Here is a 20,843-nt window from a genome sequence, read left to right as displayed (position 1 = left end):
GAGGTTGGATAGCTAACACTCTAGATTCTGACCAATCTTCCTCTTCCTCCTCTTGTGGTGTTTCTTGAACAGAGTAATCAGATGGTTTAAAATGCTGGTTCATTTTGATCATGGTTAATCTCACCACATTTTGAGGAAAGAGACTTGTCCTTCCCACTGTAACAACTGCACAAGCTACACTGAACACACGTTCAGCAGACAGAATGGCTACAGGACAAGCCAGAAACTATATTGCCAGCCTGCTGAGCTCTTGCCATTGGTTCATCTTCCCATACCAATGCATGAATGTGTTCTGATCCACATACACCTCTTTCAGGTCATGCAGATGCTCCTGGAACATATTCCGAATGGTCATTGGTGCTGCCACTTGCATTTTTCTCTTCACCTTTGCACTGGACTTAAAACCTGCCACTTGAAACAAACTGAATGCAGAGGTTGGGTCTGATTCCTCAGTTGCTATTGTTGCCGGTTTTCTCATTGGTGGGGTAGGCTGATGTGGGACAAGACTGCCTTCTCTGGAAGTTGAAGGCGGGACCCCAGAACTGCAGAGTAGGACTTAACCCCTTCGCTGCCAGGCCTTCTCCCCCTCCTGTGCCGAGCCTTTTTTTGGTTATTTGGGGCAGTTCACGCTTAGGCCCTCATAACTTTTTGTTCACATAAGCTACCCACGCCGAATTTGCATCCTTTTTTTCCAACATCCTAGGGATTCTAGAGGTACCCAGACTTTGTGGGTTTCCCAGAAGGAGGCCAAGAAATTAGCCAAAATAAAGTGAAAATTTTGTTTTTTTCAAAAAAATGGGAAAAAGGGGCTGCAGAAGAAGGCTTGTGTTTTTTTCTCTGAAAATGGCATCAACAAAGGGTTTGCGGTGCTAAAATCACCAGCTTCCCAGCTTTCAGGAACAGGCAGACTTGAATCAGAAAACCCAATTTTTCAACACAATTTTGGCATTTTACTGCGGCATACCCCATTTTTACGATGTTTTGTGCTTTCAGCCTCCTTCCAGTCAGTGACAGAAATGGGCATGAAACCAATGCTGGATCCCAGAAACTGCAACATTTCTGAAAAGTAGACCAAATTCTGAATTTAGCAAGGGGTAATTTGTGTAGATCCTACAAGGGTTTCCTACAGAAAATAACAACTGAAAAAGAAAAATATTGAAATTGAGGTGAAAAAAACATCAATTTTTCTCTACATTTTACTCTGTAACTTTTTCCTGCAATGTCAGATTTTCGAAAGCAATATACCGTTACGTCTGCTGGGCTTCTCTGGTTGCGGGGATATATAGGGCTTGTAGGTTCATCAAGAACCCTGGGTACCCAGAGCCAATAAATTAGCTGCACCCTGCAGATCGTTTTCATTCTATACCGGGTATACAGCAATTCATTTGCTGAAATATAAAGAGTGAAAAATAGCTATCAAGAAAAACTTGGTATTTCCAAAAAGGGCACAAGATAAGGTGTTGAGGAGCAGTGGTTATTTGCACATCTCTGAATTCCGGGGTGACCATACTAGCATGTGAATTACAGGGCATTTCTCAAATAGATGTCTTTTTTACACACTCTCTTATATTTGGAAGGACAAAATGTAGAGAAAGACAAGGGGCAATACCACTTGTTTTGCTAATCTATGTTCCCCCAAGTCTCCCGATAAAAATGATACCTCACTTGTGTGGGTAGGCCTAGCGCCCGCGACAGGAAACGCCCCAAAACGCAATGTGGACACATCACATTTTTTGAAAGAAAACAGAGGTGTTTTTTGCAAAGTGCCTACCTGTAGATTTTGGCCTCTAGCTCAGCCGGCACCTAGGGAAACCTACCAAACCTGTGCATTTATTAAAATTAGAGACCTAGGGGAATCCAAGATGGGGTGACTTGTGGGGCTCTGACCAGGTTCTGTTACCCAGAATCCTTTGCAAACCTCAAAATTTGGCTAAAAAAACACATTTTCCTCACATTTCGGTGACAGAAAGTTCTGGAATCTGAGAGGAGCCACAAATTTCCTTCCACCCAGCGTTCCCCCAAGTCTCCCGATAAAAATGATAGCTCACTTGTGTGGGTAGGCCTAGCGCCCGTGACAGTAAACGCCCCAAAACACAACATGGACACTTCACATTTTTTGAAAGAAAACAGAGGTGTTTTTTGCAAAGTGCCTACCTGTAGATTTTGGCCTCTAGCTCAGCCGGCACCTAGGGAAACCTACCAAACCTGTGCATTTTTGAAAACTAGAGACCTAGGGGAATCCAAGATGGGGTGACTTGTTGGGCTCTGACCAGGTTCTGTTACCCAGAATCCTTTGCAAACCTCAACATTTGGCTAAAAAAACACATTTTCCTCATATTTCGGTGACAGAAAGTTCTGGAATCTGAGAGGAGCCACAAATTTCCTTCCACCCAGCGTTTCCCCAAGTCTTCCGATAAAAATGATACCTCACTTGTGTGGGTAGGCCTAGCGCCCGTGACAGGAAATGCCCCAAAACACAATGTGGACACATCACATTTTTTGAAAGAAAACAGAGGTGTTTTTTTGCAAAGTGCCTACCGGTAGATTTTGGCCTCTAGCTCAGCCGGCACCTAGGGAAACCTACCAAACCTGTGCATTTTTTAAAACTAGAGACCTAGGGGAATCCAAGATGGGGTGACTTGTGGGGCTCTGACCAGGTTGTGTTACCCAGAATCCTTTGCAAACCTCAAAATTTGGCTAAAAAAACACATTTTCCTCACATTTTGGTGACAGAAAGTTCTGGAATCTGAGAGGAGCCACAAATTTCCTTCCACCCAGCGTTCCCCCAAGTCTCCCGATAAAAATGATAGCTCACTTGTGTGGGTAGGCCTAGCGCCCGTGACGGGAAATGCCCCAAAACACAACGTGGACACATCACATTTTTTTAAAGAAAACAGAGGTGTTTTTTGCAAAGTGCCTACCTGTAGATTTTGGCCTCTAGCTCAGCCGGCACCTAGGGAAACCTACCAAACCTATGCATTTTTGAAAACTAGAGACCTAGGGGAATCCAAGATGGGGTGACTTGTGGGGCTCTGACCAGGTTCTGTTACCCAGAATCCTTTGCAAACCTCAACATTTGGCTAAAAAAACACGTTTTCCTCACATTTCGGTGACAGAAAGTTCTGGAATCTGAGAGGAGCCACAAATTTCCTTCCACCCAGCGTTCCCCCAAGTCTCCTGGTAAAAATGATACCTCACTTGTGTGGGTAGGCCTTGCGCCCATGACAGTAAACGCCCCAAAACACAACATGGACACATCACATTTTTTTAAAGAAAACAGAGGTGTTTTTTGCAAAGTGCCTACCTGTAGATGTTGGCCTCTAGCTCAGCCGGCACCTAGGGAAACCTATCAAACCTGTGCATTTCTGAAAACTAGAGACCTAGGGGAATCCAAGATGGGGTGACTTGTGGGGCTCTGACCATGTTCTGTTACCCAGAATCCTTTGCAAACCTCAACATTTGTCTAAAAAAACAAATTTTTCTCATTTCGGTGACAGAAAGTTCTGGAATCTGAGAGGAGCCACAAATTTCCTTCCACCCAGCGTTCCCCCAAGTCTCCCGATAAAAATGATACCTCACTTGTGTGGGTAGGCCTAGCGCCCGTGACAGGAAATGCCCCAAAGAAAACAGAGGTGTTTTTTGCAAAGTGCCTACCTGTAGATTTTGGCCTCTAGCTCAGCCGGCACCTAGGGAAACCTACCAAACCTGTGCATTTCTGAAAACTAGAGACCTAGGGGAATCCAAGATGGGGTGACATGTGGGGCTCTGACCAGGTTCTGTTACCCAGAATCCTTTGCAAACCTCAAAATTTGGCTAAAAAAACATATTTTCCTCACATTTCGGTGAGAGAAAGTTCTGGAATCTGAGAGGAGCCACGAATTTCCTTCCACCCAGCGTTCCCCCAAGTCTCCCGATAAAAATGATATCTCACTTGTGTGGGTAGGCCTAGCTCCCGTGACAGGAAATGCCCCAAAACACAACGTGGACACATCACATTTTTTTAAAGAAAACAGAGGTGTTTTTTGCAAAGTGCCTACCTGTAGATTTTGGCCTCTAGCTCAGCCGGCACCTAGGGAAACCTACCTAACCTGTGCATTTTTGAAAACTAGAGACCTAGGGGAATCCAAGATGGGGTGACTTGTGGGGCTCTGACCAGGTTCTGTTACCCAGAATCCTTTGCAAACCTCAGAATTTGGCTAAAAAAACACGTTTTCCTCACATTTCGGTGACAGAAAGTTCTGGAATCTGAGAGGAGCCATAAATTTCCTTCCACCCAGCGTTCCCCCAAGTCTCCCGATAAAAATGATACCTCACTTGTGTGGGTAGGCCTAGCGCCCGTGACAGTAAACGCCCCAAAACACAACATGGACACATCACATTTTTTTAAAGAAAACAGAGGTGTTTTTTGCAAAGTGACTACCTGTAGATTTTGGCCTCTAGCTCAGCCGGCACCTAGGGAAACCTACCAAATCTGTGCATTTTTGAAAACTAGAGACCTAGGGGAATCCAAGATGGGGTGACTTGTTGGGCTCTGACCAGGTTCTGTTATCAAGAATCCTTTGCAAACCTCAACATTTGGCTAAAAAAACAAATTTTCCTCACATTTCGGTGACAGAAAGTTCTGGAATCTGAGAGGAGCCACAAATTTCCTTCCACCCAGCGTTCCCCCAAGTCTTCCGATAAAAATGATACCTCACTTGTGTGGGTAGGCCTAGTGCCCGTGACAGGAAATGCCCCAAAACACAACGTGGACACATCACATTTTTTTAAAGCAAACAGAGGTGTTTTTTTGCAAAGTGCCTACCTGTAGATTTTGGCCTCTAGCTCAGCCGGCACCTAGGAAAACCTACCAAACCTGTGCATTTTTTAAAACTAGAGACCTAGGGGAATCCAAGATGGGGTGACTTGTGGGGCTCTGACCAGGTTGTGTTACCCAGAATCCTTTGCAAACCTCAAAATTTGGCTAAAAAAACACATTTTCCTCACGTTTCGGTGATAGAAAGTTCTGGAATCTGAGAGGAGCCACAAATTTCCTTCCACCCAGCGTTCCCCCAAGTCTCCCGATAAAAATGATAGCTCACTTGTGTGGGTAGACCTAGCGCCCGTGACAGGAAATGCCCCAAAACACAACGTGGACACATCACATTTTTTGAATGAAAACAGAGGTGTTTTTTGCAAAGTGCCTACCTGTAGATTTTGGCCTCTAGCTCAGCCGGCACCTAGGGAAACCTACCAAACCTGTGCATTTTTGAAAACTAGAGACCTATGGGAATCCAAGATGGAGTGACTTGTGGGGCTCTGACCAGGTTCTGTTACCCAGAATCCTTTGCAAACCTCAACATTTGGCTAAAAAAACACATTTTCCTCATATTTCGGTGACAGAAAGTTCTGGAATCTGAGAGGAGCCACAAATTTCCTTCCACCCAGCGTTCCCCCAAGTCTCCTGGTAAAAATGATACCTCACTTGTGTGGGTAGGCCTTGCGCCCATGACAGTAAACGCCCCAAAACACAACATGGACACATCACATTTTTTGAAAGAAAACAGAGGTGTTTTTTGCAAAGTGCCTACCTGTAGATGTTGGCCTCTAGCTCAGCCGGCACCTAGGGAAACCTACCAAACCTGTGCATTTCTGAAAACTAGAGACCTAGGGGAATCCAAGATGGGGTGACTTGTGGGGCTCTGATCAGGTTCTGTTACCCAGAATCCTTTGCAAACCTCAACATTTGGCTAAAAAAACAAATTTTTTTCACATTTCGGTGACAGAAAGTTCTGGAATCTGAGAGGAGCCACAAATTTCCTTCCACCCAGCGTTCCCCCAAGTCTCCCGATAAAAATGATACCTCACTTGTGTGGGTAGGCCTAGCGCCCGTGACAGGAAATGCCCCAAAGAAAAAAGAGGTGTTTTTTGCAAAGTGCCTACCTGTAGATTTTGGCCTCTAGCTCAGCCGGCACCTAGGGAAACCTACCAAACCTGTGCATTTTTGAAAACTAGAGACCTAGGGGAATCCAAGATGGGGTGACTTGTGGGGCTCTGACCAGGTTCTGTTACCCAGAATCCTTTGCAAACCTCAAAATTTGGCTAAAAAAACATGTTTTCCTCACATTTCGGTGAGAGAAAGTTCTGGAATCTGAGAGGAGCCACAAATTTCCTTCCACCCAGCGTTCACCAAAGTCTCCCGATAAAAATGATATCTCACTTGTGTGGGTAGGCCTAGCGCCCGTGACAGGAAATGCCCCAAAACACAACGTGGACACATCACATTTTTTGAAAGAAAACAGAGGTGTTTTTTGCAAAGTGCCTACCTGTAGATTTTGGCCTCTAGCTCAGCCGGCACCTAGGGAAACCTACCTAACCTGTGCATTTTTGAAAACTAGAGACCTAGGGGAATCCAAGATGGGGTGACTTGTGGGGCTCTGACCAGGTTCTGTTACCCAGAATCCTTTGCAAACCTCAAAATTTGGCTAAAAAAACACGTTTTCCTCACATTTCGGTGACAGAAAGTTCTGGAATCTGATAGGAGCCATAAATTTCCTTCCACCCAGCGTTCCCCCAAGTCTCCCGATAAAAATGATACCTCACTTGTGTGGGTAGGCCTAGCGCCCATGACAGTAAACGCCCCAAAACACAACATGGACACATCACATTTTTTTAAAGAAAACAGAGGTGTTTTTTGCAAAGTGCCTACCTGTAGATTTTGGCCTCTAGCTCAGCCGGCACCTAGGAAAACCTACCAAATCTGTGCATTTTTGAAAACTAGAGACCAAGGGAATCCAAGATGGGGTGACTTGTTGGGCTCTGACCAGGTTCTGTTACCCAGAATCCTTTGCAAACCTCAACATTTGGCTAAAAAAACACATTTTCCTCATATTTCGGTGACAGAAAGTTCTGGAATCTGAGAGGAGCCACAAATTTCCTTCCACCCAGCGTTCCCCCAAGTCTCCTGGTAAAAATGATACCTCACTTGTGTGGGTAGGCCTTGCGCCCATGACAGTAAACGCCCCAAAACACAACATGGACACATCACATTTTTTGAAAGAAAACAGAGGTGTTTTTTGCAAAGTGCCTACCTGTAGATGTTGGCCTCTAGCTCAGCCGGCACCTAGGGAAACCTACCAAACCTGTGCATTTCTGAAAACTAGAGACCTAGGGGAATCCAAGATGGGGTGACTTGTGGGGCTCTGACCAGGTTCTGTTACCCAGAATCCTTTGCAAACCTCAACATTTGGCTAAAAAAACAAATTTTTTTCACATTTCGGTGACAGAAAGTTCTGTAATCTGAGAGGAGCCACAAATTTCCTTCCACCCAGCGTTCCCCCAAGTCTCCCGATAAAAATGATACCTCACTTGTGTGGGTAGGCCTAGCGCCCGTGACAGGAAATGCCCCAAAGAAAACAGAGGTGTTTTTTTGCAAAGTGCCTACCTGTAGATTTTGGCCTCTAGCTCAGCCGGCACCTAGGGAAACCTACCAAACCTGTGCATTTTTGAAAACTAGAGACGTAGGGGAATCCAAGATGGGGTGACTTGTGGGGCTCTGACCAGGTTCTGTTACCCAGAATCCTTTGCAAACCTCAAAATTTGGCTAAAAAAACATGTTTTCCTCACATTTCGGTGAGAGAAAGTTCTGGAATCTGAGAGGAGCCACAAATTTCCTTCCACCCAGCGTTCCCCCAAGTCTCCCGATAAAAATGATATCTCACTTGTGTGGGTAGGCCTAGCGCCCGTGACAGGAAATGCCCCAAAACACAACGTGGACACATCACATTTTTTGAAAGAAAACAGAGGTGTTTTTTGCAAAGTGCCTACCTGTAGATTTTGGCCTCTAGCTCAGCCGGCACCTAGGGAAACCTACCTAACCTGTGCATTTTTGAAAACTAGAGACCTAGGGGAATCCAAGATGGGGTGACTTGTGGGGCTCTGACCAGGTTCTGTTACCCAGAATCCTTTGCAAACCTCAAAATTTGGCTAAAAAAACACGTTTTCCTCACATTTCGGTGACAGAAAGTTCTGGAATCTGAGAGGAGCCATAAATTTCCTTCCACCCAGCGTTCCCCCAAGTCTCCCGATAAAAATGATACCTCACTTGTGTGGGTAGGCCTAGCGCCCATGACAGTAAACGCCCCAAAACACAACATGGACACATCACATTTTTTTAAAGAAAACAGAGGTGTTTTTTGCAAAGTGCCTACCTGTAGATTTTGGCCTCTAGCTCAGCCGGCACCTAGGAAAACCTACCAAATCTGTGCATTTTTGAAAACTAGAGACCAAGGGAATCCAAGATGGGGTGACTTGTTTGCCTCTGACCAGGTTCTGTTACCCAGAATCCTTTGCAAACCTCAACATTTGGCTAAAAAAACACATTTTCCTCACATTTCGGTGACAGAAAGTTCTGGAATCTGAGAGGAGCCACAAATTTCCTTCCACCCAGCGTTCCCCCAAGTCTTCCGATAAAAATGATACCTCACTTGTGTGGGTAGGCCTAGTGCCCGTGACAGGAAATGCCCCAAAACACAACGTGGACACATCACATTTTTTTAAAGCAAACAGAGGTGTTTTTTTGCAAAGTGCCTACCTGTAGATTTTGGCCTCTAGCTCAGCCGGCACCTAGGGAAACCTACCAAACCTGTGCATTTTTTAAAACTAGAGACCTAGGGGAATCCAAGATGGGGTGACTTGTGGGGCTCTGACCAGGTTGTGTTACCCAGAATCCTTTGCAAACCTCAAAATTTGGCTAACAAAACACATTTTCCTCACGTTTCGGTGATAGAAAGTTCTGGAATCTGAGAGGAGCCACAAATTTCCTTCCACCCAGCGTTCCCCCAAGTCTCCCGATAAAAATGATAGCTCACTTGTGTGGGTAGACCTAGCGCCCGTGACAGGAAATGCCCCAAAACACAACGTGGACACATCACAATTTTTTGAAAGAAAACAGAGGTGTTTTTTGCAAAGTGCCTACCTGTAGATTTTGGCCTCTAGCTCAGCCGGCACCTAGGGAAACCTACCAAACCTGTGCATTTTTGAAAACTAGAGACCTATGCGAATCCAAGATGGTTGTGACTTGTGGGGCTCTGACCAGGTTCTGTTACCCAGATTCCTTTGCAAACCTCAAAATTTGGCTAAAAAACACATTTTCCTCACATTTCGGTGACAGAAAGTTCTGGAATCTGAGAGGAGCCACAAATTTCCTTCCACCCAGCGTTCCCCCAAGTCTCCCGATAAAAATGATACCTCACTTGTGTGGGTAGGCCTAGCGCCTGCGACAGGAAATGGCCCAAAACACAACGTGGACACATCACATTTTTTCATAAAAAACAGTGCCTACCTGTGGATTTTGGCCTCTAGCTCAGCCGGCCCCAGGCGGGGCAGAAATGGTCTAAATACAATTTGCCCCCCAGGGGAGCAACCCTTGCCTAATGGGTCGCTCCCCATCTCTAAAAAAACAAACAAACAAAAACACAAAAAAACAATTTGCCCTGGCGCCTAGAGGTTGGGGGCAGATCGGCCTAATAACAATAGGCCGATCTGCCCCCGGGGGGCATAAATGGACTAAAATAAATTTGTCCCCCACCCCCCCCCCTGGGAGGGACCCTTGCCTATGGGGTCGCTCCCCCTGCGTGACATTGGTGCCAAAAAAAAAATCCCCGGTGCCTAGTGGTTTCTGCCCCCTTGGGGGCAGATTGACCTAAAATCGGGCAATCTGCCCCCAAGGGGGGCAGAAATGGTCTAAATACAATTTGCCCCCCAGGGGAGCGACCCTTGGCTAATGGGTCGCTCCCCATCTCTAAAAAAACAAACAAACAAAAAAAAACACCCCAAAAAATTTGCCCTGTCGCCTAGAGGTTTCTGCCGCCCCTGTTGCCAGATCGGCCTAATACCAATAGGCCGATCTGCCCCCAGGGGGGGCAGAAATGGCCTAAAATAAATTTGCCCCCCCAACCCCCTCCCCCGGAGCGACCCTTGCCTACGGGGTCGCTCCCCTTGCGTGACGACGCAAAAAAAAAATCCCTGGTGCCTAGTGGTTTCTGCCCCCCTTGGGGGCAGATTGACCTCAAATCGGCTGATCTGCGCCCAAAGCGGGCAGAAATAGCCTAAATACAATTTGCCCCTTCAGGGGAGCGACCCTTGCCTAAGGGGTCGCTCCCCATCTCTAAAAAAACAAACAGACAAAAAAAAAAGAAAAAAAAAATAAATATCCCTGGCGCCTAGAGGTTACTGCCCTCCCTGGGGGCAGAATGGCCTAAAATAAATTTGCCCCCCCACTCGCCCGGGGAGAGACCCTTGCCTACAAGGTCGCTCCCCTTGCGTGACGGCGCAAAAAAAAGATCCCTGGTGCCTAGTGACCTAAAATCGGCCGATCTGCCCCCAAAGTGGGCAGAATGGCCTAAATACAATTTGCCCCTCCAGGGGAGCGACCCTTGCCTAAGGGGTCGCTCCCCATCTCTAAAAAAACAAACAAACAAAAAAAAAAAATTGCCCTGGTGCTTGGAGGTTTCTGCCCCCCCTGGGGGCAGATCGGCCTAATAACAATAGGCCAATCTGCCCCCAAGGGGGGCAGAAATGGCCTAAATATAATTTCCCCACCCACCCCCCACTTGCCTAAGGGGTCGCTCCCCTTGCGTGAAATTCACGTAAAAAAAAAAACTCCCTGGTGTCTAGTGGTTTCTGCCCCCCTTGGGGGCAGATTGGCCTCATCAAAATAGGCCAATCTGTCCCCAAGGGGGGCAGAAATGGCCTAAATATAATTTGCCCCCTAGGGGAGCGACCCTTGCCTAAGGGGTCGCTCCCCACCTAAAAAAAAAAAAAACATAACAAAAAGAAAAAGAAAAAAAAAATGATCCCTGGTACCTAGAGGTTTCTGCCCCCGGGGGGGCAGAAAAGGCCTTCCCAAAAAAATGCCCCCCCTGGGAGCGACCCTTGCCCAAGGGGACGCTCCCTTATGTCCATTTAAAAAAAAAAAAATCCCTGGTGTCTAGTGGGGTTTCAAAAGCCGGATTGCAAGCAATCCGGCTTTTGAAACCCTGGGAGAGACTTCAAAGGGAAGGAAATACATTTCCTTCCCTTTGAAGCCTCTCCGGGCCTCCCCCACGTGATTGAAAGAGAAATGCTGAGCATTTCTCTTTCAATCGCGCTGGATGCAGAGCTTCCAGCGCAATGGGGGAGACCCTGTGACAAGTCAGCGCGCGTTCGAGCGCTGACGTCACAGGGGGGGTTGGGGGTGGAAGGGGAAGGGCTTCCCCTTCCATCCCTGACTTGGGGGGGTGGGGCGGAACCCCACAGAGGGAGCGCTAGCGCTCCTTCTGGGCTCTGTGACCAGGACGTAATGGTTACGTCCTGGGCACAGCAGCACTGGGCACAGAACGGGTTAAAGTTCCATCTGTTCTATTTCCAGTTCTCCTGCTTGCTCAACAATCCACCTCTTGTTTTGTGAAACATCCCCTTCAGAAAAAGGAATTGAAAGTGGAAAGAATTTTTTTGTGGCGCAGACCACGTAGGGTGGCACAGATGTACTTTTTGGGCGAGATAATGTCATTTTGCAGCCTTGCATTACAAGTCAAGCAATAGTTTAGACTCTCAACCAAGGCATACACTTCTGGGTTTTCGTCCACCCCCCTTAATATGAACTTTTTAGACACCTTCTTTTACTGCTCCTGTAGCGGATGCAATAACGAGATAGCTTCCATTGTACAGTTCTCCTTGCTAACTTCCAGCATGAAAACCTCAAAAGGGAGCAGCATCTGTGTGAGGCATTTCACTAGGCCCCATTTGTCCGCATCCATGGTCATAGCTTTCCCAATTGCATCCCCTCCTCTTTGAATGACATAGTCATTAATCTGTTTGTACTGCTCAAACAGACGTTGCAGCATATAATAGGTTGAGTTTCAGCATTTTGGCTCCTCCTGTATCAGAGATTTAACTGGTACTCTGCTAACATACTGAATAATCCAGCTGTTTCTGGGCTTTAAAAGAATGGCTGAAATAATTACAGGTGCATCTGCAGGGGGTCAGTATGTTGTTGGCTTTGTCTTCTTTTTTAAGAAAGCCTTGCACAACCAGGTTGATGCAGTGCACCAAACACAGGACCCTGAAATAGCCACAGCCTGCCATGGCCTTGACTATGTTACTGCCATTGTCCATGGCAACAAATCCAATTCGAAGACCGCTAGGTCGCAGCCATTCAGACACCTTGCTATTAAAATCATCCAAGATGTTTGCAGCTGTGTGTGATTTCTCCATGGTGAACATGGCTACTGTTGCATGCCTCCGAATGCTCTTAAAACTTTCTTCAGGGCCAAGACCTGCTTTACCCCACAAAAGAGATCCAATGTGCAGTGATGCACATATTTTCAGTTGCCTGAAAACTGGTCCACATGTCTATCATCAAGTGGATAGTGTGGGCAACACTTTATTGCACAGCTTGTCCAACTAATTGCTTCACATCATGATGCAGGCACTGGAATAGCAATTCTGGCAAAATACATTTCCTTTCAGGCAGATGGCTGCCACAGATTCTAAGAATCCCACACCTTCCACAAAAGAAAAAGGGAGGAGGTCCAGCTCTAAAATTTGTGCCCATTGCCTAAAGGTGCCATTGGGTGGTTGCAGTTGCAGGGCCCCTCCTCCCTAAACATGCCCATGATAGTAGCCTGGGTTTTCTTCTTTTCTGCGGCCATTGACGCAGGTGACTTTCAAAAAGTAGTAGGCGGTGGAACACTCAATGTGCATTGTGGGGAGGGTACTGTATGCCAGGGTGTCTCACTCTCTATCTGACGACTCTGAGTCCTATTGTGTCTTTCTGAGGTCACTGAGGTGAGTGATTTTAGTGTACTGCTTGGGACTGGGCTGCTTTGTGTGAGGATGATGCCACCCTTTTCTTCCTCACTTCCACCATAATTTGACCAGTTGTAGCTGATGTTTCCCAGCTCTCCTCACCTTTACCACTGCAACTACGTTCAGCCATTTTTTAAAGGTGTTCCTTCCACTGGATTGCGTGATGCTTTCTCTAATGGGTTGTCTGGCCTCCAGTACCATAGTCTGAACCAGGTTTACCTCAACAAACACTCATGCGGCAAGTGGAGCATTTCACAATGTTCTCCTTTTGGCTATTTGTAAAAATGTCCCAAACTGGGGAGGAGTTCTTTCTTGTAGGGCAACTGCCAAAGCCGGAAGAAGAACTGGAGGGAGGTGGGTGTTTCGATTGCCTCTCTGCAGTGCATACGTCTACTGAGATATGGGTTGATGCAGGTCTCTGCTGTGGCCTTCCAAATGTGGGAGCTGGTGGTGATGCCTGTGCCACATCCCTTGGAAAAGGTTGGATAATGTACTCCTCTGTGGCTGTGTCAGCTTCCACAGTGACTGGCTCTTCACCATCATCTTCCTCATCATCATTACCTTCCATGATTCTAAGGCTTTCTGGAACTTTTCCTTTGCCTCTCCTGATGTCTCACAGACTCTGCCAGGTTTCACTCCATGTCCCTATCATCATCAGAAGTGGTGTTTGGAGAAGATGGTGGAGTAGTACCCTTCCTTTTTCTTGCTGAAGATCTTAGAGCCAGTGATTCTTAAAGAGGAGGTTCTTGCTTGACAGAAAGCTCTACCTCCTGTTCTGCTCCAACTTCAGGAAGAACTACTATTGCTGGCAGTGGCTGTTGTCCACTTTGCTCTGTTTCCTGAAACGATTAGGTACTGCTTTGCAAAAGAGACAAATCCAATTCAATGTCACTGCTTGTCGGCGTCATCATGATTGTAGTGACTCTCTTACTGACAGACATCTCTTGGGCTTAGGTTGGGGTGGTACTGTTGATGCAGGAGTGCTGCTTCGAGGTTCTTCCCCTTCTGAGGCTGGTGTGGCAGGCACATGTCTCCCAATAAATGTTGTGGTTGGCACGCTACTGACAGAGATTAAGTTTTATTAATAAATTAGTGGCATAGAAGTAGCACATGGCAGCTAATAAATTTGTATTTTCAAAGGTCTAACAGAAAAATAACATAGAAATGAAAATATGCATGTTTAAATGTGATGGACATTTCTGCATACCAGTCATTTTTGACATCACGCTTAACATGATACATGCATTTGAATTTTGAGTGAATTATTAATAACATTAACTTGAAAGTATCACTTTCAAAGAGAAAGAGTTGAAAAAAATATATTATGCGTTCTAACTGAATGTGAATTAAACACACTTACATTGAAATAAATGGATTTCATAATGAATTATTGTGTTTTTGGAAAAATAAATGTACGTTTAAAAATTAATTTTACATAACATGAACAATGTTTAAGACAAATAATTTGCTGTGCATATTTGATTTGAATTTAAAGTATGCAAGAGGTTTATTAAATGTGTTGAATGTATTAATGTGTATTAAGGCTTTCTTAACATGACTAGGCCTGAAAGTTCATTTTGCAAGCAGCAGTAGAAAAATTCTTTATTTATTCTGTCCCCTCTGACCTGAATTATTTTCCTAGTCTGTTAACATAATGCTGAATGTTCTATTGTATTGCAGGAGAAGAACATGTTTCAAATTTAGTTAATGTGATAAAATTTGTTCTAACTGCTGAATTGCACAGAAAGATTCACGAAGCTTATGTGAAAGAATATTACTTTAGTTTATTGTGGATTGTGTGGAAGGAACTGTAAGTTTACAAATCATTAGAAAATGTAATATTTTGGTGGAACTGTATTGTCACAGTAGAAACAACACAATTTTTGCTGAGAGAATTATTGAAAATTGCAAACTTGGTGGTGCCATCTACCGTGATCGGATGCTGAAACTGACTCACAGAGTGTGCCCACCTGAAGAACCAATCAAATGGATTTTGGCTATTTTAATTAGTAAAGAACTTTAGAATCAAAGACAGTTCCCTTCTAAGCCTGCTTGAAGTCAGTCCATCGCCAGCTCTTCTGAGAATAAGTTCTATGCTTGCTTAGTCTGCTCTCTCACATTTCTACTCTGTGTTTCCTGATGAGTTTCCTCATCATAGTCTTAACTGCCCTATTCTGTTATCTGGTTCAGTAGTAATAAGGCCAACTAATTCTGAACTGATGATCTGCCCTATGTGCATCTCATGTTCTGCACTGTCCTGATGCTGCTGTTAACCGATGTCAGAATATTGTGACCGTTCTGTCTTGATGAATCAACGCTGTCTGCTGTTCCATTTGGAGAGGTATGACTGATTTTGGTTTCTTGGTTTCTTTTTAGCTTAATTACTTACACCAGCATATTTTTAGAGTCAGTTACACTAGTTAGATGTTTTACAAATTATTTTTGTCTACTGTTTTTTTTGCTTTTGCCCGCATGTGTTAGCCCGTTCCCAGACATGCAAGTCCCAATTCTGGTTAGTATTAGGAATGGCCCAGCTCTGAAATCCATTGTTTAAACTGTATTTTGATTATTTACTGATGTCACCATCATCTGGTTTGAGATCTGGTAATAATGTTCATATTGTATTGCTGCTAACCTATATTATTCTTTTGGAGTGTTTAACATTATTGATGTTTAGTGTGTTAAATCTTTTCAGACGTTTATGTCAGCCTATGGTGTTTATGTATGTTTATAACTTAGTTTAGCGTACCATTTATATGACATTGAGCTTGGGATTGTAATAAAGCTTTGAAACTTTATTCATTTTGGAGTTTTGATTTAGTGTTCAATTTGTGAAGGTGTTTATTATTGGTTATGGTTTCATGTCAATGATTTGGGATTGTAAGTTTCTGACTACTACCTCCTTAACTAAGTCCAAAGATTCAGTTGACCTCAGAGGGTTAGAATTTGAGATGGTGTTTCACCCGAGTGCTTGCGGTATCTGAACCTAAAGTAGATGTCCGCGGGCGCTCCAGCACTACCGGCAAAAATCTGCTTCTTATCACTGACCACTTTCTTGGGAGCAACTTTCTATGGGGCCATCATAAGCTCTAGGTTGGCAGTGGTAATAAGACACACAAGCAAAAGAGTTTGGAGGACCAAAGTAAGTGTAAAGCCTTCTCTTTGGCAGCACTGCAGGTTTTGTGGGGTTTCTTCTCTTGTGCACATAAAAATAACCAAGCAAGAAAAACATGTAGTTAGTGAAATGTGGCATTGTTGCAGGTTGAAATATCTCAGACAAATGCAACCTTAGTGCAGTTGGTTACTTGTGTAATAAGTACCAATTTAATGAAACATTGTAAAGGCAAACTTCACCACCACACCATAAGAAATACATTTCAAATCAGACATGGGATGAAGAATGCCCCTGCTACCTTTCAGAGGTTGTTCAACCAGGTGTTGGCTGGGCTGGACGCATTCAGTGCCACCTACCTGGATGACATTACTGTGTTTAGTTCTACATGGGAGGAACACCTGCAACACCCCTGGAGAGGGCTGGAGGCCCTGCAGTGGGCAGGTCTCACTATTAAGGTGAGTAAGTGTCAAATAGGACAGGGTTCTGTGGTGTACGTAGGCCACCAGGTGGGGAGTGGCCAAGTGGCACCCCTACAGCCTAAGATTGACACAATTCTGGCTTGGGAGCCTCCCAAGACCCAGACTGAAGTGAGAGCCTTTTTAGGTCTCACAGGATGTTACAGGAGGTTTGTTAAGGGGTATGGTACCATTGTTACACCCTTAACTGAGTTGCCTTTTAATAAGCAACCCAGGAAAGTGATCTGGACAGAGGCTTGGCAGAACGCTTTTGATGTCCTGAAGTCTGCCATGTGCACAACACCTGTGCTGAAGGCACCTGATTAATCCAAGGAGTTTGTTGTGCAAACAGATGCCTCAGAGCATGGTATTGGAGCAGTACTCTCTCAGCGTAATGAAGAGGGCCTAGATCAACCCATAGCCTTCATTAGCAGGAGGTTACTACTCCGTAGGTGGAGTGCCATAGAACATGAAGCGTTTGCTGTGGTCTGGGCACAGAAGAAGCTAAGACCCTACTTGTTTAGGGCTCACTTCCAAGTTCAAACCGACCACAGGCCCCTCAGATGGCTAATGCAGATGAGGGGTGAGAATCCAAAACTGTTGAGGTGGCCCATTTCCCTACAGGGGATGGACTTTACAGTGGAATACCGTTCTGGTACAGAACACGCCAATGCTGATGGTCTGTCCAGGTTCTTCCGCCTTAGTGATGAGAACTCCCATGAGATTGGGTAGTTGCTCACCACTTTCAGCTGGGGGGGGACACGTGTTAGACTTTTCATCCTTGGTGTGGTCTCCCTTAACTTTTTGCCTCTGTTCCCCAGGTTGTTGATGTGTGCTGGACTTTGATTTTACTGTTTTTGTTACTCTGGGCACTTTACCACTGCTAACCAGTGCTAAAGTGCAAGTGCACCTTTACAAAATGTGTATGTAATTGGCATATCCATGATTGTCATATTGGATTTATTAGTAAGTCCCTAGTACGGTGCACTAAAGGTGCCCAGGGCCTGTAAATCAAATGCTACTAGTGGGCTGCAGCACTGGTTGTGCCACCCACATAAGTAGCTCTGTAATCATGTCTCAGACCTGCCATTGCAGAGTCTGTGTGTGCAGTTTTAACTGTAAATTCGACTTGGCAAGTGTACCCACTTGCCAGGTCTAAACCTTCCCCTTTCTTACATATAAGACACCCCTAAGGTAGGCCTAGGTAGCCCCAAAGGCAGGGTGCAGTGTGTGGTTAAGGTAGGACATATAGTAATGTGTTTTGTATGTCCTGACAGTGAAATATTGCTAAATTTGTTTTTCACTGTTGCAAGGCATGTCCCTCTAATAGGTTAACATGGGGGCTACCTTTAAATATGATTAAAGTATAGATTCCCTTTGGGAGCGGATGGACATGTTGAGTTTGGGGTCTCTGAGCTCACAATGTAAAAGTACATCTTTTAGTAAAGTTGATTTTAAGATTGTGTGTTTGAAAATGCCACTTTTAGAAAGTGAGCATTTTCTTGCATATACCATTTCTGTGACTCTGCCTGTTGTGGATTACCTGTCTGGGTCAGTTTGACAGTTGGGCTGGTTGCACCTCACACAAGACATTGACATACATGGAGCTGGGGTGTAGCCTGCATATCCTGATGAGCCATCTGTGTAGGAGGGAGGGGAGGAGTGGTCACTCACACCTGAAAGGGCTGTACCCGCCCTCACAAAATGCAGTCTCCAACCCCTTGGTGAGTATCTGGAGCCTGGCCTTGGCAAGGCAGGATTTCACATTCAAAAGAGACTTTACTTTGAAGTAGGCCTACTTCAAAGGAGAAAGTGGGTATAAGAAGGGCACCCAAAACCACAGACTTTAGAACACTTTTGGAAACAAGAGAAACCTCTGCCTGGAGAAGAGCTGAAGAGGTGAGAAGAAGAGCTGCCCTGCCTGTGACTGTGCTTTGTGGAGTTGCTTCTTCTGCCAGGGTAAGAGGGCAAAGACTGGACTTTGTGTGCCTTCCATCTTGTGAAGAACTCTCCAAGGTCTTGATTTAGAGCTTGCCTCCTGTTGTTTGAAGTCTCAGTGACAGCAAAGACTTCTCTCTGCCAGCACATGGAGTCTTTCAAGAGACTCCTACTCTGCCCTGTGGTGCCCATCCAGTTCCTGGATACCCTGGAAGGAGAAGTTGGCAGCCTAAGAGGAGGAAATCCATGCACAGAGCGCCGTGCGGGGAAAAGATCGACGCAACTCCGATCTGCGGCTGAGGAAACGATGCGCTGCTGGCTCCACGGGTGAAAATCAACGCTTGCTGGAAACGCAACCCAAGAATCGACTCATGGAGCAGGAGAAACGACGCCCAGCATGGCTGACGGAGGCATGGAGATCGCAACCAGTGCTGCGTGGTTTTCGGATCATCATGTGGCTCAATTTCCAACGCAAGCACCGCTGTGTGTGTAAAAACAATGCAAGGGCTGCCGGACCTGAGAGTGCTGACCGGATCGACGCATCGCTCTGCTGTGGAGAGAAGAAACAACGCACCCGACCCGACGAAAGGATAAACGACGCAAGGTCTCGCTCATGAGTGAAATCGACGCATCACAAGCCCTCTTTGACGCACACTTGCCCGTGCAGGGTTATTTTTGACGCACCCAAGGTACATTTTCACACTAACAGTGTTAGTGTGTGTTTCAAACTACTTAAAGACTCTTTTTGATTTGTATTGTGGATTTTTGTAATTTTGGTCTTGTTTTGTTTAGATAAATATTTACTATTTTTCTAAACCTGTCTTGTGTCATTTTGTAGTGATTTCATTAAGTTACTGTGTACATTGTTACAAATACTTTACACCTAGCACTCTGAAGTTAAGCCTACTTCCCTGCAAAGCTACCAAGGGGGTAAGAAGGGGTTAGCTGAAGGTGATTCTCTGTTACCCTGACTAGAGTGAGGGTCCTTGCTTGAACAGGGGGTAACCTGACTGTCAACCAAAGACCCCATTTCTAACATATATATATATATATATATATATATATATATATATATATTCACTGAATAAAACAAAGGTTAAAGGGACATTATAGTAGGTATATATATATATAAATAGATGTGTGTGTATATGTCTGTGTGTGTGTATATATATATATATATATATATATATATATATATATATATATATATGTGTGTGTGTAAATATACATATATATTCACTTGAACAAACAACGATTAGAGGGACGTTATCGTTAGGTTCTAAATTTACTTGCTCAAAACCACAGAAAGGTCACAATTATAGTTATGGTTACCTAAAGTAGCTATAACTCGTGCCCTAAGGTATAAGGTAACTATAACTCACACCCTCCCCATGCACAGTTTTGTCCTCAACAGTTTATCTGCAAATGTTACATTAATATTATGAATGATGTATTAAAAGATGTCATGAGTGACGTAATATGTGGGGTACTTAGAAATGCCTTCGACATGCGGCCAACCCCCTATTATCAACCAACCCCGTGTGCAGCGGAGGTTGGCTGTAGTGATGGCTAACCCTACAAGCTCCGAATCCTGCACCAAGTACGGCCTTCGGCTGTGTGTGGTAAGGGATGACTGCCCCACTCCTTGTTTTAAAAAAATGTGTTGGCCCTGGGAATGTGGTGGTGCCTAGGGCTGGGAGGGGTTCTGCGTTGCTCCCCCTGTATACTTAAAAATTGTAGTCCTGGGAAGGTGGTGCTCCACGTGGCCCAGGGGTTTACATGGCCCCCCACATTATTTTCAGGTTTAGCCCCAGGGAGGTGGTGGTCCCTGGGGCCCAGGGAGGTCGGTGCACCCCTCCCATATATTTGTGAAATATAGCCCTACCGAGGTGGTGGTTCCTGGGGCTTTTAAGAAGCCTAAGAGGGGGTCCCTATGCTCCCCCACCTTTTTTATTAACACTAAAATGACCCAAGGACCTGGTCCACCCAGGGGCAAATTAAAAACAATGCTTTTGTGCCCTGGCAGGGTCGCAGGGGGACCCCTGGATCAAGGCTAGGGGCTCCCCGTATTCCTATCCTGCCTCCTTTTCTTTTCTTTTGCATTTTTTCGGGACTCAGCTGAAGCTCAGTTTCCAAATGGCTGCCAAAGCTTCCTGTTTGAAGTGTTGGCAGCCAATCAAATCTCAGCATGAGATCGGGTCTATTCATGAAGAATTTAATCTCCAAGATATACACATTTGGATTTCCTCCAATATCTCAAAAACTACTGAATGGATTTACACCAAATAACAACAATCTCCTGATCAAAAGCTGCCTTTTTCCCAAATTTGATGTAATTCTGTCGAATGGTTCAGGCTGCAGGCGTGTCCAAAGAGTCTAATGGAATTAACATGGGAAATGCACTTTTTCTGGTTGTCCCTTTTTCTCGGCCCCTGCTTGATGGATCTCCTTGAAATGTTCCATGTCCAACAAGACCCAACATTTTTTTGTATTTTTTCTAAAATTTC

This window comes from Pleurodeles waltl, chromosome 7 (assembly GCF_031143425.1).
Source record: "Pleurodeles waltl isolate 20211129_DDA chromosome 7, aPleWal1.hap1.20221129, whole genome shotgun sequence".
NCBI classification, from domain to species: Eukaryota; Metazoa; Chordata; class Amphibia; order Caudata; family Salamandridae; genus Pleurodeles; species Pleurodeles waltl.
This window is presented reverse-complemented; position numbering follows the sequence as displayed.